Source organism: Neovison vison, unplaced genomic scaffold (genome assembly GCF_020171115.1).
Source record: "Neovison vison isolate M4711 unplaced genomic scaffold, ASM_NN_V1 Scaffold_122, whole genome shotgun sequence".
Lineage (NCBI taxonomy): Eukaryota > Metazoa > Chordata > Mammalia > Carnivora > Mustelidae > Neogale > Neogale vison.
This window is the reverse complement of record NW_025334911.1, coordinates 87501-106768: the sequence shown is the minus strand read 5'-3', so window position 1 is coordinate 106768 and position 19268 is coordinate 87501. Positions and strand designations below refer to the sequence as shown.

General features: G+C 72.6%; 8 non-coding genes across 8 annotated transcripts; all 8 read left to right on the top strand.

The window, feature by feature from the left end:
• The first annotated feature begins 2098 nt into the window (after positions 1–2098).
• Positions 2099–2217, top strand: LOC122898121. Its single transcript, XR_006382855.1, has one exon. It is a non-coding gene; the product is annotated as a 5S ribosomal RNA (ribosomal RNA).
• A 2187-nt stretch (positions 2218–4404) lies between these two features.
• LOC122898119 lies at positions 4405–4523 on the top strand. Its single transcript, XR_006382854.1, has one exon. It is a non-coding gene; the product is annotated as a 5S ribosomal RNA (ribosomal RNA).
• Positions 4524–6706: 2183 nt separating this feature from the next.
• LOC122898118 lies at positions 6707–6825 on the top strand. Its single transcript, XR_006382853.1, has one exon. It is a non-coding gene; the product is annotated as a 5S ribosomal RNA (ribosomal RNA).
• Positions 6826–9007: 2182 nt separating this feature from the next.
• Positions 9008–9126, top strand: LOC122898117. Its single transcript, XR_006382852.1, has one exon. It is a non-coding gene; the product is annotated as a 5S ribosomal RNA (ribosomal RNA).
• Positions 9127–11309: 2183 nt separating this feature from the next.
• Positions 11310–11428, top strand: LOC122898116. Its single transcript, XR_006382851.1, has one exon. It is a non-coding gene; the product is annotated as a 5S ribosomal RNA (ribosomal RNA).
• A 2187-nt stretch (positions 11429–13615) lies between these two features.
• On the top strand, positions 13616–13735 carry LOC122898077. Its single transcript, XR_006382813.1, has one exon. It is a non-coding gene; the product is annotated as a 5S ribosomal RNA (ribosomal RNA).
• A 2190-nt stretch (positions 13736–15925) lies between these two features.
• LOC122898115 lies at positions 15926–16044 on the top strand. The gene has a single exon (XR_006382850.1). It is a non-coding gene; the product is annotated as a 5S ribosomal RNA (ribosomal RNA).
• A 2180-nt stretch (positions 16045–18224) lies between these two features.
• On the top strand, positions 18225–18344 carry LOC122898075. Its single transcript, XR_006382812.1, has one exon. It is a non-coding gene; the product is annotated as a 5S ribosomal RNA (ribosomal RNA).
• Positions 18345–19268: the final 924 nt, after the last annotated feature.

Genomic DNA, 19268 nt, shown 5'->3' with positions numbered 1-19268 from the left:
CAACGCGGCGGCCTCCCAGCAGTCCCTGAACGCCGCAGCCCCTGAGCCCGGTCACCTCGGGCCCCTGACCCCCCCGACCCCTGGCCACCCCAGCCCCAGCATCGCGGGCCCCTGGCCCCAAAAGGGCGGCCCGCTGCACGGGCGGCCGGCCACAACCCAGCCTTTCCGCCTCCACGCCACGAGGCCCAGCCGCGCCTCAGCCGACCTTGGGGGGCTGCTGGCAGGGAGAGGCAGTGTTGGAGGGGGCTCGGGGGCCAGAGGCAGGGAAAGGGGGACCGGGGTGAGGACCACGGCCATGGACGCGGGGAGGGGGTGGGGGCCGACGGGCTGTGGGAGGAGGGCGGGGAGGGGCGGGCCGGGGCCGGGGTTGTGGGGGACAGGAGGCAGGAGCGGGCCTCGACCCCGGGCTCGGGCAACCTCTCCTCGGGCCTGTGCGCCCGGGCCCGGGCCCTGGGCCCTGGATCCCCTAGCGAGGCCCTCGGGCTGCCCCCAGCTCCAAAGCCCACCGGCAGCCCGCCCCACCGCCCCACCCCTCCCGGCGCCCCCGCGACCTGGGCCCACCCTGCCCCTTCTCTCCACCGGGCCTGGGCTCCGCTCAGGCCGGAAGGGCATTCCCTTCCTTCTCACCGACCACCTCCCCTTCGCCCCTGGGGCCCCGCGCCCGGGCCGAGGTGCCCAGGACGCCAGATGGCCGACCCTCGTGGGCTCCCGGCGCCTTGGGCACTCGGCTCCACCCTGCGTCTCCCGGGAGCAGCCACGGCAAGCGCGGGGCTGTCTCGCTCCGAGAAAGACCGGAGGCGCCGCACACCGGGCCAAGAGAGGCCCCCGCCCCGCCCCCGGCCCCACGCCACACCCCACACCCCACACCCCACACCCCATACCCCACACCAGAAGACTAGACCCATGAAAGAATCCCTGGCAGGCCCCCAGGCCAGACCGGGTGCTGGGCAGGAAAGGGAGCCGAACGGGACTGCTGACACCTCACCGGCAGGTCCTCGGGCTCCCCGGGCTCCTCCGGCAGCTCCAGGGCGCCGCCACCTAGGCCAAAGCCCTGCCCACGCACGCCGGCCCTCCCTCCCGGGACAGGTGCCAGGCCACCGCAGCCTCCTGGGTGGGTGGTGTCTTGTCCGAGTGCGTGTGTGCGCGGGTGTGTGCGTGCGTGTGTGTGTTCCTGTGCGTGTGAGTGGGTGTGTGAGCGTTGCGTGCACCCGTGTCTCCGACCCGGTCCCTGTCCCCATGCCGGTCAGGGTCACCGCGTCTGTCCTGGGAGCTGGGGGTGTGGAGGGTCTGGGGGGGTGGGGGGGACTGCGGGTTGGAGAGTCTGTCTCTGGGGCTCTGCGTTCTGGCCGTCTGTGCAGACATCCCTCAGTCTGTGTCTGTCCCTGTGTCTCCGTGGGTATCCCTGTGTCCGTGTAGGTGAGCCGGCCTATCGTGTCTCTGGTCAGGGCCTGTTGCGGGTGGGTGGCGAGGGGAAGCGCGCGGAGGAAGGGTCACGGGGCGGGGCTGCCGCTTCTGGGCTGGTGTGTGGCATCGCCCGTGTCCTCGTGGCCTCGGGTGGGCTGGGAGCGAGGCGGGGTGCAGAGGAGGGGAGAACCGAACCCGTCCAAGCCGTGCCGAGCCGAGCCGAGCCGAGCCGAGCCGAGCCGAGCCGAGCCGAGCAGAGCTGACTGGAGGAGAGTAGAGGAGAGCAGAGGAGAGCAGAGGAGAGGAGAGCATAAGAGAGCAGAGGAGAGGAGAGGAGAGGAGAGCAGAGGAGAGGAGAGGAGAGGAGGGAAGGCCAGGTGGCCAGCTGGGCCAGGCCTAGGGCGCTGGGTGGGCGCTGGGGGGCGCTGTGCTCACCGCGCGCGGGCCCGAGGACACAGCCCCTTGCCACCTGCAGAGGCACGGGGCGGAGGGGCTGGGGAGTCCCGGGATGGGAGAGTGCCCGGAGGGACTTTGGCGAGGCCCCGGGGCCCGCAGGCGTCTGGGCCCCTGGGCGGGCGGGCGGGCGGGGAGGCAGGCGCCAGGACAAGGACAGGCGGAGGGGTGAGCCGCGGCGCGCGCCGGGGCCCGCGAAGCGCGCAGCAGGCTCTTGGGGCGGCCAGCTGCGGCGGCAGGCGTCTACGGCCATACCACCCTGAACGCGCCCGATCTCGTCTGATCTCGGAAGCTAAGCAGGGTCGGGCCTGGTTAGTACTTGGATGGGAGACCGCCTGGGAATACCGGGTGCTGTAGGCTTTTTCTTTCGCCCCCAAACGCTTGTCTTGTTTGGCCTTCCTCTTTTCTCTCCCCCTTCGGCCTCCCTCCCACTCGCTTGGCCGCCAACGCGGCGGCCTCCCAGCAGTCCCTGAACGCCGCAGCCCCTGAGCCCGGTCACCTCGGGCCCCTGACCCCCCCGACCCCTGGCCACCCCAGCCCCAGCATCGCGGGCCCCTGGCCCCAAAAGGGCGGCCCGCTGCACGGGCGGCCGGCCACAACCCAGCCTTTCCGCCTCCACGCCACGAGGCCCAGCCGCGCCTCAGCCGACCTTGGGGGGCTGCTGGCAGGGAGAGGCAGTGTTGGAGGGGGCTCGGGGGCCAGAGGCAGGGAAAGGGGGACCGGGGTGAGGACCACGGCCATGGACGCGGGGAGGGGGTGGGGGCCGACGGGCTGTGGGAGGAGGGCGGGGAGGGGCGGGCCGGGGCCGGGGTTGTGGGGGACAGGAGGCAGGAGCGGGCCTCGACCCCGGGCTCGGGCAACCTCTCCTCGGGCCTGTGCGCCCGGGCCCGGGCCCTGGGCCCTGGATCCCCTAGCGAGGCCCTCGGGCTGCCCCCAGCTCCAAAGCCCACCGGCAGCCCGCCCCACCGCCCCACCCCTCCCGGCGCCCCCGCGACCTGGGCCCACCCTGCCCCTTCTCTCCACCGGGCCTGGGCTCCGCTCAGGCCGGAAGGGCATTCCCTTCCTTCTCACCGACCACCTCCCCTTCGCCCCTGGGGCCCCGCGCCCGGGCCGAGGTGCCCAGGACGCCAGATGGCCGACCCTCGTGGGCTCCCGGCGCCTTGGGCACTCGGCTCCACCCTGCGTCTCCCGGGAGCAGCCACGGCAAGCGCGGGGCTGTCTCGCTCCGAGAAAGACCGGAGGCGCCGCACACCGGGCCAAGAGAGGCCCCCGCCCCGCCCCCGGCCCCACGCCACACCCCACACCCCACACCCCACACCCCATACCCCACACCAGAAGACTAGACCCATGAAAGAATCCCTGGCAGGCCCCCAGGCCAGACCGGGTGCTGGGCAGGAAAGGAAAGGGAGCCGAACGGGACTGCTGACACCTCACCGGCAGGTCCTCGGGCTCCCCGGGCTCCTCCGGCAGCTCCAGGGCGCCGCCACCTAGGCCAAAGCCCTGCCCACGCACGCCGGCCCTCCCTCCCGGGACAGGTGCCAGGCCACCGCAGCCTCCTGGGTGGGTGGTGTCTTGTCCGAGTGCGTGTGTGCGCGGGTGTGTGCGTGCGTGTGTGTGTTCCTGTGCGTGTGAGTGGGTGTGTGAGCGTTGCGTGCACCCGTGTCTCCGACCCGGTCCCTGTCCCCATGCCGGTCAGGGTCACCGCGTCTGTCCTGGGAGCTGGGGGTGTGGAGGGTCTGGGGGGGTGGGGGGGACTGCGGGTTGGAGAGTCTGTCTCTGGGGCTCTGCGTTCTGGCCGTCTGTGCAGACATCCCTCAGTCTGTGTCTGTCCCTGTGTCTCCGTGGGTATCCCTGTGTCCGTGTAGGTGAGCCGGCCTATCGTGTCTCTGGTCAGGGCCTGTTGCGGGTGGGTGGCGAGGGGAAGCGCGCGGAGGAAGGGTCACGGGGCGGGGCTGCCGCTTCTGGGCTGGTGTGTGGCATCGCCCGTGTCCTCGTGGCCTCGGGTGGGCTGGGAGCGAGGCGGGGTGCAGAGGAGGGGAGAACCGAACCCGTCCAAGCCGTGCCGAGCCGAGCCGAGCCGAGCCGAGCCGAGCCGAGCCGAGCCGAGCAGAGCTGACTGGAGGAGAGTAGAGGAGAGCAGAGGAGAGCAGAGGAGAGGAGAGCATAAGAGAGCAGAGGAGAGGAGAGGAGAGGAGAGCAGAGGAGAGGAGAGGAGAGGAGGGAAGGCCAGGTGGCCAGCTGGGCCAGGCCTAGGGCGCTGGGTGGGCGCTGGGGGGCGCTGTGCTCACCGCGCGCGGGCCCGAGGACACAGCCCCTTGCCACCTGCAGAGGCACGGGGCGGAGGGGCTGGGGAGTCCCGGGATGGGAGAGTGCCCGGAGGGACTTTGGCGAGGCCCCGGGGCCCGCAGGCGTCTGGGCCCCTGGGCGGGCGGGCGGGCGGGGAGGCAGGCGCCAGGACAAGGACAGGCGGAGGGGTGAGCCGCGGCGCGCGCCGGGGCCCGCGAAGCGCGCAGCAGGCTCTTGGGGCGGCCAGCTGCGGCGGCAGGCGTCTACGGCCATACCACCCTGAACGCGCCCGATCTCGTCTGATCTCGGAAGCTAAGCAGGGTCGGGCCTGGTTAGTACTTGGATGGGAGACCGCCTGGGAATACCGGGTGCTGTAGGCTTTTTCTTTCGCCCCCAAACGCTTGTCTTGTTTGGCCTTCCTCTTTTCTCTCCCCCTTCGGCCTCCCTCCCACTCGCTTGGCCGCCAACGCGGCGGCCTCCCAGCAGTCCCTGAACGCCGCAGCCCCTGAGCCCGGTCACCTCGGGCCCCTGACCCCCCCGACCCCTGGCCACCCCAGCCCCAGCATCGCGGGCCCCTGGCCCCAAAAGGGCGGCCCGCTGCACGGGCGGCCGGCCACAACCCAGCCTTTCCGCCTCCACGCCACGAGGCCCAGCCGCGCCTCAGCCGACCTTGGGGGGCTGCTGGCAGGGAGAGGCAGTGTTGGAGGGGGCTCGGGGGCCAGAGGCAGGGAAAGGGGGACCGGGGTGAGGACCACGGCCATGGACGCGGGGAGGGGGTGGGGGCCGACGGGCTGTGGGAGGAGGGCGGGGAGGGGCGGGCCGGGGCCGGGGTTGTGGGGGACAGGAGGCAGGAGCGGGCCTCGACCCCGGGCTCGGGCAACCTCTCCTCGGGCCTGTGCGCCCGGGCCCGGGCCCTGGGCCCTGGATCCCCTAGCGAGGCCCTCGGGCTGCCCCCAGCTCCAAAGCCCACCGGCAGCCCGCCCCACCGCCCCACCCCTCCCGGCGCCCCCGCGACCTGGGCCCACCCTGCCCCTTCTCTCCACCGGGCCTGGGCTCCGCTCAGGCCGGAAGGGCATTCCCTTCCTTCTCACCGACCACCTCCCCTTCGCCCCTGGGGCCCCGCGCCCGGGCCGAGGTGCCCAGGACGCCAGATGGCCGACCCTCGTGGGCTCCCGGCGCCTTGGGCACTCGGCTCCACCCTGCGTCTCCCGGGAGCAGCCACGGCAAGCGCGGGGCTGTCTCGCTCCGAGAAAGACCGGAGGCGCCGCACACCGGGCCAAGAGAGGCCCCCGCCCCGCCCCCGGCCCCACGCCACACCCCACACCCCACACCCCACACCCCATACCCCACACCAGAAGACTAGACCCATGAAAGAATCCCTGGCAGGCCCCCAGGCCAGACCGGGTGCTGGGCAGGAAAGGGAGCCGAACGGGACTGCTGACACCTCACCGGCAGGTCCTCGGGCTCCCCGGGCTCCTCCGGCAGCTCCAGGGCGCCGCCACCTAGGCCAAAGCCCTGCCCACGCACGCCGGCCCTCCCTCCCGGGACAGGTGCCAGGCCACCGCAGCCTCCTGGGTGGGTGGTGTCTTGTCCGAGTGCGTGTGTGCGCGGGTGTGTGCGTGCGTGTGTGTGTTCCTGTGCGTGTGAGTGGGTGTGTGAGCGTTGCGTGCACCCGTGTCTCCGACCCGGTCCCTGTCCCCATGCCGGTCAGGGTCACCGCGTCTGTCCTGGGAGCTGGGGGTGTGGAGGGTCTGGGGGGGTGGGGGGGACTGCGGGTTGGAGAGTCTGTCTCTGGGGCTCTGCGTTCTGGCCGTCTGTGCAGACATCCCTCAGTCTGTGTCTGTCCCTGTGTCTCCGTGGGTATCCCTGTGTCCGTGTAGGTGAGCCGGCCTATCGTGTCTCTGGTCAGGGCCTGTTGCGGGTGGGTGGCGAGGGGAAGCGCGCGGAGGAAGGGTCACGGGGCGGGGCTGCCGCTTCTGGGCTGGTGTGTGGCATCGCCCGTGTCCTCGTGGCCTCGGGTGGGCTGGGAGCGAGGCGGGGTGCAGAGGAGGGGAGAACCGAACCCGTCCAAGCCGTGCCGAGCCGAGCCGAGCCGAGCCGAGCCGAGCCGAGCCGAGCAGAGCTGACTGGAGGAGAGTAGAGGAGAGCAGAGGAGAGCAGAGGAGAGGAGAGCATAAGAGAGCAGAGGAGAGGAGAGGAGAGGAGAGCAGAGGAGAGGAGAGGAGAGGAGGGAAGGCCAGGTGGCCAGCTGGGCCAGGCCTAGGGCGCTGGGTGGGCGCTGGGGGGCGCTGTGCTCACCGCGCGCGGGCCCGAGGACACAGCCCCTTGCCACCTGCAGAGGCACGGGGCGGAGGGGCTGGGGAGTCCCGGGATGGGAGAGTGCCCGGAGGGACTTTGGCTTTGGCGAGGCCCCGGGGCCCGCAGGCGTCTGGGCCCCTGGGCGGGCGGGCGGGCGGGGAGGCAGGCGCCAGGACAAGGACAGGCGGAGGGGTGAGCCGCGGCGCGCGCCGGGGCCCGCGAAGCGCGCAGCAGGCTCTTGGGGCGGCCAGCTGCGGCGGCAGGCGTCTACGGCCATACCACCCTGAACGCGCCCGATCTCGTCTGATCTCGGAAGCTAAGCAGGGTCGGGCCTGGTTAGTACTTGGATGGGAGACCGCCTGGGAATACCGGGTGCTGTAGGCTTTTTCTTTCGCCCCCAAACGCTTGTCTTGTTTGGCCTTCCTCTTTTCTCTCCCCCTTCGGCCTCCCTCCCACTCGCTTGGCCGCCAACGCGGCGGCCTCCCAGCAGTCCCTGAACGCCGCAGCCCCTGAGCCCGGTCACCTCGGGCCCCTGACCCCCCCGACCCCTGGCCACCCCAGCCCCAGCATCGCGGGCCCCTGGCCCCAAAAGGGCGGCCCGCTGCACGGGCGGCCGGCCACAACCCAGCCTTTCCGCCTCCACGCCACGAGGCCCAGCCGCGCCTCAGCCGACCTTGGGGGGCTGCTGGCAGGGAGAGGCAGTGTTGGAGGGGGCTCGGGGGCCAGAGGCAGGGAAAGGGGGACCGGGGTGAGGACCACGGCCATGGACGCGGGGAGGGGGTGGGGGCCGACGGGCTGTGGGAGGAGGGCGGGGAGGGGCGGGCCGGGGCCGGGGTTGTGGGGGACAGGAGGCAGGAGCGGGCCTCGACCCCGGGCTCGGGCAACCTCTCCTCGGGCCTGTGCGCCCGGGCCCGGGCCCTGGGCCCTGGATCCCCTAGCGAGGCCCTCGGGCTGCCCCCAGCTCCAAAGCCCACCGGCAGCCCGCCCCACCGCCCCACCCCTCCCGGCGCCCCCGCGACCTGGGCCCACCCTGCCCCTTCTCTCCACCGGGCCTGGGCTCCGCTCAGGCCGGAAGGGCATTCCCTTCCTTCTCACCGACCACCTCCCCTTCGCCCCTGGGGCCCCGCGCCCGGGCCGAGGTGCCCAGGACGCCAGATGGCCGACCCTCGTGGGCTCCCGGCGCCTTGGGCACTCGGCTCCACCCTGCGTCTCCCGGGAGCAGCCACGGCAAGCGCGGGGCTGTCTCGCTCCGAGAAAGACCGGAGGCGCCGCACACCGGGCCAAGAGAGGCCCCCGCCCCGCCCCCGGCCCCACGCCACACCCCACACCCCACACCCCACACCCCATACCCCACACCAGAAGACTAGACCCATGAAAGAATCCCTGGCAGGCCCCCAGGCCAGACCGGGTGCTGGGCAGGAAAGGGAGCCGAACGGGACTGCTGACACCTCACCGGCAGGTCCTCGGGCTCCCCGGGCTCCTCCGGCAGCTCCAGGGCGCCGCCACCTAGGCCAAAGCCCTGCCCACGCACGCCGGCCCTCCCTCCCGGGACAGGTGCCAGGCCACCGCAGCCTCCTGGGTGGGTGGTGTCTTGTCCGAGTGCGTGTGTGCGCGGGTGTGTGCGTGCGTGTGTGTGTTCCTGTGCGTGTGAGTGGGTGTGTGAGCGTTGCGTGCACCCGTGTCTCCGACCCGGTCCCTGTCCCCATGCCGGTCAGGGTCACCGCGTCTGTCCTGGGAGCTGGGGGTGTGGAGGGTCTGGGGGGGTGGGGGGGACTGCGGGTTGGAGAGTCTGTCTCTGGGGCTCTGCGTTCTGGCCGTCTGTGCAGACATCCCTCAGTCTGTGTCTGTCCCTGTGTCTCCGTGGGTATCCCTGTGTCCGTGTAGGTGAGCCGGCCTATCGTGTCTCTGGTCAGGGCCTGTTGCGGGTGGGTGGCGAGGGGAAGCGCGCGGAGGAAGGGTCACGGGGCGGGGCTGCCGCTTCTGGGCTGGTGTGTGGCATCGCCCGTGTCCTCGTGGCCTCGGGTGGGCTGGGAGCGAGGCGGGGTGCAGAGGAGGGGAGAACCGAACCCGTCCAAGCCGTGCCGAGCCGAGCCGAGCCGAGCCGAGCCGAGCCGAGCCGAGCCGAGCAGAGCTGACTGGAGGAGAGTAGAGGAGAGCAGAGGAGAGCAGAGGAGAGGAGAGCATAAGAGAGCAGAGGAGAGGAGAGGAGAGGAGAGCAGAGGAGAGGAGAGGAGAGGAGGGAAGGCCAGGTGGCCAGCTGGGCCAGGCCTAGGGCGCTGGGTGGGCGCTGGGGGGCGCTGTGCTCACCGCGCGCGGGCCCGAGGACACAGCCCCTTGCCACCTGCAGAGGCACGGGGCGGAGGGGCTGGGGAGTCCCGGGATGGGAGAGTGCCCGGAGGGACTTTGGCGAGGCCCCGGGGCCCGCAGGCGTCTGGGCCCCTGGGCGGGCGGGCGGGCGGGGAGGCAGGCGCCAGGACAAGGACAGGCGGAGGGGTGAGCCGCGGCGCGCGCCGGGGCCCGCGAAGCGCGCAGCAGGCTCTTGGGGCGGCCAGCTGCGGCGGCAGGCGTCTACGGCCATACCACCCTGAACGCGCCCGATCTCGTCTGATCTCGGAAGCTAAGCAGGGTCGGGCCTGGTTAGTACTTGGATGGGAGACCGCCTGGGAATACCGGGTGCTGTAGGCTTTTTCTTTCGCCCCCAAACGCTTGTCTTGTTTGGCCTTCCTCTTTTCTCTCCCCCTTCGGCCTCCCTCCCACTCGCTTGGCCGCCAACGCGGCGGCCTCCCAGCAGTCCCTGAACGCCGCAGCCCCTGAGCCCGGTCACCTCGGGCCCCTGACCCCCCCGACCCCTGGCCACCCCAGCCCCAGCATCGCGGGCCCCTGGCCCCAAAAGGGCGGCCCGCTGCACGGGCGGCCGGCCACAACCCAGCCTTTCCGCCTCCACGCCACGAGGCCCAGCCGCGCCTCAGCCGACCTTGGGGGGCTGCTGGCAGGGAGAGGCAGTGTTGGAGGGGGCTCGGGGGCCAGAGGCAGGGAAAGGGGGACCGGGGTGAGGACCACGGCCATGGACGCGGGGAGGGGGTGGGGGCCGACGGGCTGTGGGAGGAGGGCGGGGAGGGGCGGGCCGGGGCCGGGGTTGTGGGGGACAGGAGGCAGGAGCGGGCCTCGACCCCGGGCTCGGGCAACCTCTCCTCGGGCCTGTGCGCCCGGGCCCGGGCCCTGGGCCCTGGATCCCCTAGCGAGGCCCTCGGGCTGCCCCCAGCTCCAAAGCCCACCGGCAGCCCGCCCCACCGCCCCACCCCTCCCGGCGCCCCCCCGACCTGGGCCCACCCTGCCCCTTCTCTCCACCGGGCCTGGGCTCCGCTCAGGCCGGAAGGGCATTCCCTTCCTTCTCACCGACCACCTCCCCTTCGCCCCTGGGGCCCCGCGCCCGGGCCGAGGTGCCCAGGACGCCAGATGGCCGACCCTCGTGGGCTCCCGGCGCCTTGGGCACTCGGCTCCACCCTGCGTCTCCCGGGAGCAGCCACGGCAAGCGCGGGGCTGTCTCGCTCCGAGAAAGACCGGAGGCGCCGCACACCGGGCCAAGAGAGGCCCCCGCCCCGCCCCCGGCCCCACGCCACACCCCACACCCCACACCCCACACCCCATACCCCACACCAGAAGACTAGACCCATGAAAGAATCCCTGGCAGGCCCCCAGGCCAGACCGGGTGCTGGGCAGGAAAGGGAGCCGAACGGGACTGCTGACACCTCACCGGCAGGTCCTCGGGCTCCCCGGGCTCCTCCGGCAGCTCCAGGGCGCCGCCACCTAGGCCAAAGCCCTGCCCACGCACGCCGGCCCTCCCTCCCGGGACAGGTGCCAGGCCACCGCAGCCTCCTGGGTGGGTGGTGTCTTGTCCGAGTGCGTGTGTGCGCGGGTGTGTGCGTGCGTGTGTGTGTTCCTGTGCGTGTGAGTGGGTGTGTGAGCGTTGCGTGCACCCGTGTCTCCGACCCGGTCCCTGTCCCCATGCCGGTCAGGGTCACCGCGTCTGTCCTGGGAGCTGGGGGTGTGGAGGGTCTGGGGGGGTGGGGGGGACTGCGGGTTGGAGAGTCTGTCTCTGGGGCTCTGCGTTCTGGCCGTCTGTGCAGACATCCCTCAGTCTGTGTCTGTCCCTGTGTCTCCGTGGGTATCCCTGTGTCCGTGTAGGTGAGCCGGCCTATCGTGTCTCTGGTCAGGGCCTGTTGCGGGTGGGTGGCGAGGGGAAGCGCGCGGAGGAAGGGTCACGGGGCGGGGCTGCCGCTTCTGGGCTGGTGTGTGGCATCGCCCGTGTCCTCGTGGCCTCGGGTGGGCTGGGAGCGAGGCGGGGTGCAGAGGAGGGGAGAACCGAACCCGTCCAAGCCGTGCCGAGCCGAGCCGAGCCGAGCCGAGCCGAGCCGAGCCGAGCCGAGCAGAGCTGACTGGAGGAGAGTAGAGGAGAGCAGAGGAGAGCAGAGGAGAGGAGAGCATAAGAGAGCAGAGGAGAGGAGAGGAGAGGAGAGCAGAGGAGAGGAGAGGAGAGGAGGGAAGGCCAGGTGGCCAGCTGGGCCAGGCCTAGGGCGCTGGGTGGGCGCTGGGGGGCGCTGTGCTCACCGCGCGCGGGCCCGAGGACACAGCCCCTTGCCACCTGCAGAGGCACGGGGCGGAGGGGCTGGGGAGTCCCGGGATGGGAGAGTGCCCGGAGGGACTTTGGCGAGGCCCCGGGGCCCGCAGGCGTCTGGGCCCCTGGGCGGTGCGGGCGGGCGGGGAGGCAGGCGCCAGGACAAGGACAGGCGGAGGGGTGAGCCGCGGCGCGCGCCGGGGCCCGCGAAGCGCGCAGCAGGCTCTTGGGGCGGCCAGCTGCGGCGGCAGGCGTCTACGGCCATACCACCCTGAACGCGCCCGATCTCGTCTGATCTCGGAAGCTAAGCAGGGTCGGGCCTGGTTAGTACTTGGATGGGAGACCGCCTGGGAATACCGGGTGCTGTAGGCTTTTTCTTTCGCCCCCAAACGCTTGTCTTGTTTGGCCTTCCTCTTTTCTCTCCCCCTTCGGCCTCCCTCCCACTCGCTTGGCCGCCAACGCGGCGGCCTCCCAGCAGTCCCTGAACGCCGCAGCCCCTGAGCCCGGTCACCTCGGGCCCCTGACCCCCCCGACCCCTGGCCACCCCAGCCCCAGCATCGCGGGCCCCTGGCCCCAAAAGGGCGGCCCGCTGCACGGGCGGCCGGCCACAACCCAGCCTTTCCGCCTCCACGCCACGAGGCCCAGCCGCGCCTCAGCCGACCTTGGGGGGCTGCTGGCAGGGAGAGGCAGTGTTGGAGGGGGCTCGGGGGCCAGAGGCAGGGAAAGGGGGACCGGGGTGAGGACCACGGCCATGGACGCGGGGAGGGGGTGGGGGCCGACGGGCTGTGGGAGGAGGGCGGGGAGGGGCGGGCCGGGGCCGGGGTTGTGGGGGACAGGAGGCAGGAGCGGGCCTCGACCCCGGGCTCGGGCAACCTCTCCTCGGGCCTGTGCGCCCGGGCCCGGGCCCTGGGCCCTGGATCCCCTAGCGAGGCCCTCGGGCTGCCCCCAGCTCCAAAGCCCACCGGCAGCCCGCCCCACCGCCCCACCCCTCCCGGCGCCCCCGCGACCTGGGCCCACCCTGCCCCTTCTCTCCACCGGGCCTGGGCTCCGCTCAGGCCGGAAGGGCATTCCCTTCCTTCTCACCGACCACCTCCCCTTCGCCCCTGGGGCCCCGCGCCCGGGCCGAGGTGCCCAGGACGCCAGATGGCCGACCCTCGTGGGCTCCCGGCGCCTTGGGCACTCGGCTCCACCCTGCGTCTCCCGGGAGCAGCCACGGCAAGCGCGGGGCTGTCTCGCTCCGAGAAAGACCGGAGGCGCCGCACACCGGGCCAAGAGAGGCCCCCGCCCCGCCCCCGGCCCCACGCCACACCCCACACCCCACACCCCACACCCCATACCCCACACCAGAAGACTAGACCCATGAAAGAATCCCTGGCAGGCCCCCAGGCCAGACCGGGTGCTGGGCAGGAAAGGGAGCCGAACGGGACTGCTGACACCTCACCGGCAGGTCCTCGGGCTCCCCGGGCTCCTCCGGCAGCTCCAGGGCGCCGCCACCTAGGCCAAAGCCCTGCCCACGCACGCCGGCCCTCCCTCCCGGGACAGGTGCCAGGCCACCGCAGCCTCCTGGGTGGGTGGTGTCTTGTCCGAGTGCGTGTGTGCGCGGGTGTGTGCGTGCGTGTGTGTGTTCCTGTGCGTGTGAGTGGGTGTGTGAGCGTTGCGTGCACCCGTGTCTCCGACCCGGTCCCTGTCCCCATGCCGGTCAGGGTCACCGCGTCTGTCCTGGGAGCTGGGGGTGTGGAGGGTCTGGGGGGGTGGGGGGGACTGCGGGTTGGAGAGTCTGTCTCTGGGGCTCTGCGTTCTGGCCGTCTGTGCAGACATCCCTCAGTCTGTGTCTGTCCCTGTGTCTCCGTGGGTATCCCTGTGTCCGTGTAGGTGAGCCGGCCTATCGTGTCTCTGGTCAGGGCCTGTTGCGGGTGGGTGGCGAGGGGAAGCGCGCGGAGGAAGGGTCACGGGGCGGGGCTGCCGCTTCTGGGCTGGTGTGTGGCATCGCCCGTGTCCTCGTGGCCTCGGGTGGGCTGGGAGCGAGGCGGGGTGCAGAGGAGGGGAGAACCGAACCCGTCCAAGCCGTGCCGAGCCGAGCCGAGCCGAGCCGAGCCGAGCCGAGCCGAGCCGAGCAGAGCTGACTGGAGGAGAGTAGAGGAGAGCAGAGGAGAGCAGAGGAGAGGAGAGCATAAGAGAGCAGAGGAGAGGAGAGGAGAGGAGAGCAGAGGAGAGGAGAGGAGAGGAGGGGGAAGGCCAGGTGGCCAGCTGGGCCAGGCCTAGGGCGCTGGGTGGGCGCTGGGGGGCGCTGTGCTCACCGCGCGCGGGCCCGAGGACACAGCCCCTTGCCACCTGCAGAGGCACGGGGCGGAGGGGCTGGGGAGTCCCGGGATGGGAGAGTGCCCGGAGGGACTTTGGCGAGGCCCCGGGGCCCGCAGGCGTCTGGGCCCCTGGGCGGGCGGGGGGGCGGGGAGGCAGGCGGCCAGGACAAGGAGAGGCGGGAGGGGTGAGCCGCGGCGCGCGCCGGGGCCCGCGAAAGCGCGCAGCAGGCTCTTGGGGCGGCCAGCTGCGGCGGCAGGCGTCTACGGCCATACCACCCTGAACGCGCCCGATCTCGTCTGATCTCGGAAGCTAAGCAGGGTCGGGCCTGGTTAGTACTTGGATGGGAGGACCGCCTGGGAATACCGGGTGCTGTAGGCTTTTTCTTTCGCCCCCAAACGCTTGTCTTGTTTGGCCTTCCTCTTTTCTCTCCCCCTTCGGCCTCACTCCCACTCGCTTGGCCGCCAACGCGGCGGCCTCCCAGCAGTCCCTGAACGCCGCAGCCCCCTGAGCCCGGTCACCTCGGGCCCCTGACCCCCCCGACCCCTGGCCACCCCAGCCCCAGCATCGCGGGCCCCTGGCCCCAAAAGGGCGGGCCCGCTGCACGGGCGGCCGGCCACAACCCAGCCTTTCCGCCTCCACGCCACGAGGCCCAGCCGCGCCTCAGCCGACCTTGGGGGCTGCTGGCAGGGAGAGGCAGTGTTGGAGGGGGCTCGGGGGCCAGAGGCAGGGAAAGGGGGACCGGGGTGAGGACCACGGCCATGGACGCGGGGAGGGGGTGGGGGCCGACGGGCTGGTGGGAGGAGGGCGGGGAGGGGCGGGCCGGTGGCCGGGGTTTGTGGGGGACAGGAGGCAGGAGCGGGCCTCGACCCCGGGCTCGGGCAACCTCTCCTCGGGCCTGTGCGCCCGGGCCCGGGCCCTGGGCCCTGGATCCCCTAGCGAGGCCCTCGGGGCTGCCCCCAGCTCCAAAGCCCACCGGCAGCCCCGCCCCCACCGCCCCACCCCTCCCGGCGCCCCCGCGACCTGGGCCCACCCTGCCCCTTCTCTCCACCGGGCCTGGGCTCCGCTCAGGCCGGAAGGGCATTCCCTTCCTTCTCACCGACCACCTCCCCTTCGCCCCTGGGGCCCCGCGCCCGGGCCGAGGTGCCCAGGACGCCAGATGGCCGACCCTCGTGGGCTCCCGGCGCCTTGGGCACTCGGCTCCACCCTGCGTCTCCCGGGAGCAGCCACGGCAAGCGCGGGGCTGTCTCGCTCCGAGAAAGACCGGAGGCGCCGCACACCGGGCCAAGAGAGGCCCCCGCCCCGCCCCCGGCCCCACGCCACACCCCACACCCCACACCCCATACCCCACACCAGAAGACTAGACCCATGAAAGAATCCCTGGCAGGCCCCCAGGCCAGACCGGGTGCTGGGCAGGAAAGGGAGCCGAACGGGACTGCTGACACCTCACCGGCAGGTCCTCAGGGCTCCCCGGGCTCCTCCGGCAGCTCCAGGGCGCCGCCACCTAGGCCAAAGCCCTGCCCACGCACGCCGGCCCTCCCCCCGGGGACAGGTGCCAGGCCACCGCAGCCTCCTGGGTGGGTGGTGTCTTGTCCGAGTGCGTGTGTGCGCGGGTGTGTGCGTGCGTGGTGTGTGTGTTCCTGTGCGTGTGAGTGGGTGTGTGGAGCGTTGCGTGCACCCGTGTCTCGACCCGGTCCCTGTCCCCATGCCGGTCAGGGTCACCGCGTCTGTCCTGGGAGCTGGGGGTGTGGAGGGTCTGGGGGGGTGGGGGGGACTGCGGGTTGGAGAGTCTGTCTCTGGGGCTCTGCGTTCTGGCCGTCTGTGCAGACATCCCTCAGTCTGTGTCTGTCCCTGTGTCTCCGTGGGTATCCCTGTGTCCGTGTAGGTGAGCCGGGCCTATCGTGTCTCTGGTCAGGGCCCTGTTGCGGGTGGGTGGCGAGGGGAAGCGCGCGGAGGAAGGGTCACGGGGCGGGGCTGCCGCTTCTGGGCTGGTGTGTGGCATCGCCCGTGTCCTCGTGGCCTCGGGTGGGCTGGGAGCGAGGCGGGGTGCAGAGGAGGGGAGAACCGAACCCGTCCAAGCCGTGCCGAGCCGAGCCGAGCCGAGCCGAGCCGAGCCGAGCCGAGCCGAGCAGAGCTGACTGGAGGAGAGTAGAGGAGAGCAGAGGAGAGCAGAGGAGAGGAGAGCATAAGAGAGCAGAGGAGAGGAGAGGAGAGGAGAGCAGAGGAGAGGAGAGGAGAGGAGGGAAGGCCAGGTGGCCAGCTGGGCCAGGCCTAGGGCGCTGGGTGGGCGCTGGGGGGCGCTGTGCTCACCGCGCGCGGGCCCGAGGACACAGCCCCTTGCCACCTGCAGAGGCACGGGGCGGAGGGGCTGGGGAGTCCCGGGATGGGAGAGTGCCCGGAGGGACTTTGGCGAGGCCCCGGGGCCCGCAGGCGTCTGGGCCCCTGGGCGGGCGGGGGGGGGGGGAGGCAGGCGCCAGGACAAAGGACAGGCGGAGGGGTGAGCCGCGGCGCGCGCCGGGGCCCGCGAAGGCGCGCAGCAGGCTCTTGGGGCGGCCAGCTGCGGCGGCAGGCGTCTACGGCCATACCACCCTGAACGCGCCCGATCTCGTCTGATCTCGGAAGCTAAGCAGGGTCGGGCCTGGTTAGTACTTGGATGGGAGACCGCCTGGGAATACCGGGTGCTGTAGGCTTTTTCTTTCGCCCCCAAACGCTTGTCTTGTTTGGCCTTCCTCTTTTCTCTCCCCCTTCGGCCTCACTCCCACTCGCTTGGCCGCCAACGCGGCGGCCTCCCAGCAGTCCCTGAACGCCGCAGCCCCTGAGCCCGGTCACCTCGGGCCCCCTGACCCCCCCCGACCCCTGGCCACCCCAGCCCCAGAATCGCGGGCCCCTGGCCCCAAAAGGGCGGCCCGCTGCACGGCGCGGCCGGCCACAACCCAGCCTTTCCGCCTCCACGCCACGAGGCCCAGCCGCGCCTCAGCCGACCTTGGGGGGCTGCTGGCAGGGAGAGGCAGTGTTGGAGGGGGCTCGGGGGCCAGAGGCAGGGAAAGGGGGACCGGGGGTGAGGACCACGGCCATGGACGCGGGAGGGGGTGGGGGCCGACGGGCTGTGGGAGGAGGGCGGGGAGGGGCGGGCCGGGGCCGGGGTTGTGGGGGACAGGAGGCAGGAGCGGGCCTCGACCCCGGGGCTCGGGCAACCTCTCCTCGGGCCTGTGCGCCCGGGCCCGGGCCCTGGGCCCTGGATCCCCTAGCGAGGCCCTCGGGCTGCCCCCAGCTCCAAAGCCCACCGGCAGCCCGCCCCACCGCCCCACCCCTCCCGGCGCCCCCGCGACCTGGGCCCACCCTGCCCCTTCTCTCCACCGGGCCTGGGCTCCGCTCAGGCCGGAAGGGCATTCCCTTCCTTCTCACCGACCACCTCCCCTTCGCCCCTGGGGCCCCGCGCCCGGGCCGAGGTGCCCAGGACGCCAGATGGCCGACCCTCGTGGGCTCCCGGCGCCTTGGGCACTCGGCTCCACCCTGCGTCTCCCGGGGGCAGCCCACGGCAAGCGCGGGGCTGTCTCGCTCCGAGAAAGACCGGAGGCGCCGCACACCGGGCCAAGAGAGGCCCCCGCCCCGCCCCCGGCCCCACGCCACACCCCACACCCCACACCCCACACCCCATACCCCACACCAGAAGACTAGACCCATGAAAGAATCCCTGGCAGGCCCCCAGGCCCAGACCGGGTGCTGGGCAGGAAAGGGAGCCGAACGGGACTGCTGACACCTCACCGGCAGGTCCTCGGGCTCCCCGGGCTCCTCCGGCAGCTCCAGGGCGCCGCCACCTAGGCCAAAGCCCTGCCCACGCACGCCGGCCCTCCCTCCCGGGACAGGTGCCAGGCCACCGCAGCCTCCTGGGTGGGTGGTGTCTTGTCCGAGTGCGTGTGTGCGCGGGTTGTGTGCGTGCGTGTGTGTGTTCCTGTGCGTGTGAGTGGGTGTGTGAGCGTTGCGTGCACCCGTGTCTCCGACCCGGTCCCTGTCCCCATGCCGGTCAGGGTCACCGCGTCTGTCCTGGAGCTGGGGGTGTGGAGGGTCTGGGGGGGTGGGGGGGACTGCGGGTTGGAGAGTCTGTCTCTGGGGCTCTGCGTTCTGGCCGTCTGTGCAGACATCCCTCAGTCTGTGTCTGTCCCTGTGTCTCCGTGGGTATCCCTGTGTCCGTGTAGGTGAGCCGGCCTATCGTGTCTCTGGTCAGGGCCTGTTGCGGGTGGGTGGCGAGGGGAAGCGCGCGGAGGAAGGGTCACGGGGCGGGGCTGCCGCTTCTGGGCTGGTGTGTGGCATCGCCCGTGTCCTCGTGGCCTCGGGTGGGCTGGGAGCGAGGCGGGGTGCAGAGGAGGGGAGAACCGAACCCGTCCAAGCCGTGCCGAGCCGAGCCGAGCCGAGCCGAGCCGAGCCGAGCAGAGCTGACTGGAGGAGAGTAGAGGAGAGCAGAGGAGAGCAGAGGAGAGGAGAGCATAAGAGAGCAGAGGAGAGGAGAGGAGAGGAGAGCAGAGGAGAGGAGAGGAGAGGAGGGTAAGGCCAGGTGGCCAGCTGGGCCAGGCCTAGGGCGCTGGGTGGCGCTGGGGGGCGCTGTGCTCACCGCGCGCGGGCCCGAGGACACAGCCCTTGCCACCTGCAGAGGCACGGGGCGGGAGGGGCTGGGGAGTCCGGGGAGGGGAGAGTGCCCGGGGGGACTTTGGCGAGGCCCCGGGGCCCGCAGGCGTCTGGGCCCCCTGGGCGGGCGGGCGGGCGGGGAGGCAGGCGCCAGGGACAAGGACAGGCGGAGGGGTGAGCCGCGGCGCGCGCCGGGGCCCGCGAAGCGCGCAGCAGGCTCTTGGGGCGGCCAGCTGCGGCGGCAGGCGTCTACGGCCATACCACCCTGAACGCGCCCGATCTCGTCTGATCTCGGAAGCTAAGCAGGGTCGGGCCTGGTTAGTACTTGGATGGGAGACCGCCTGGGGAATACCGGGTGCTGTAGGCTTTTTCTTTCGCCCCCAAACGCTTGTCTTGTTTGGCCTTCCTCTTTTCTCTCCCCCTTCGGCCTCCCCTCCCACTCGCTTGGCCGCCAACGCGGCGGCCTCCCAGCAGTCCCTGAACGCCGCAGCCCCTGAGCCCGGTCACCTCGGGCCCCTGACCCCCCGACCCCTGGCCACCCCAGCCCCAGCATCGCGGGCCCCTGGCCCCAAAAGGGCGGCCCCGCTGCACGGGCGGCCGGCCACAACCCAGCCTTTCCGCCTCCACGCCACGAGGCCCAGCCGCGCCTCAGCCGACCTTGGGGGGCTGCTGGCAGGGAGAGGCAGTGTTGGAGGGGGCTCGGGGGCCAGAGGCAGGGAAAGGGGGACCGGGGTGAGGACCACGGCCATGGACGCGGGGAGGGGGTGGGGGCCGACGGGCTGTGGGAGGAGGGCGGGGAGGGGCGGGCCGGGGCCGGGTTGTGAGGGACAGGAGGCAGGAGCGGGCCCTCGACCCCGGGCTCGGGCAACCTCTCCTCGGGCCTGTGCCCCCGGGCCCGGGCCCTGGGCCCTGGATCCCCTAGCGAGGCCCTCGGGCTGCCCCCAGCTCCAAAGCCCACCGGCAGCCCGCCCCACCGCCCCACCCCTCCCGGCGCCCCCGCGACCTGGGCCCACCCTGCCCCTTCTCTCCACCGGGCCTGGGCTCCGCTCAGGCCGGAAGGGCATTCCCTTCCTTCTCACCGACCACCTCCCCTTCGCCCCTGGGGCCCCGCGCCCGGGCCGAGGTGCCCAGGACGCCAGATGGCCGACCCTCGTGGGCTCCCGGCGCCTTGGGCACTCGGCTCCACCCTGCGTCTCCCGGGAGCAGCCACGGCAAGCGCGGGGCTGTCTCGCTCCGAGAAAGACCGGAGGCGCCGCACACCGGGCCAAGAGAGGCCCCCCCCCCCGCCCCC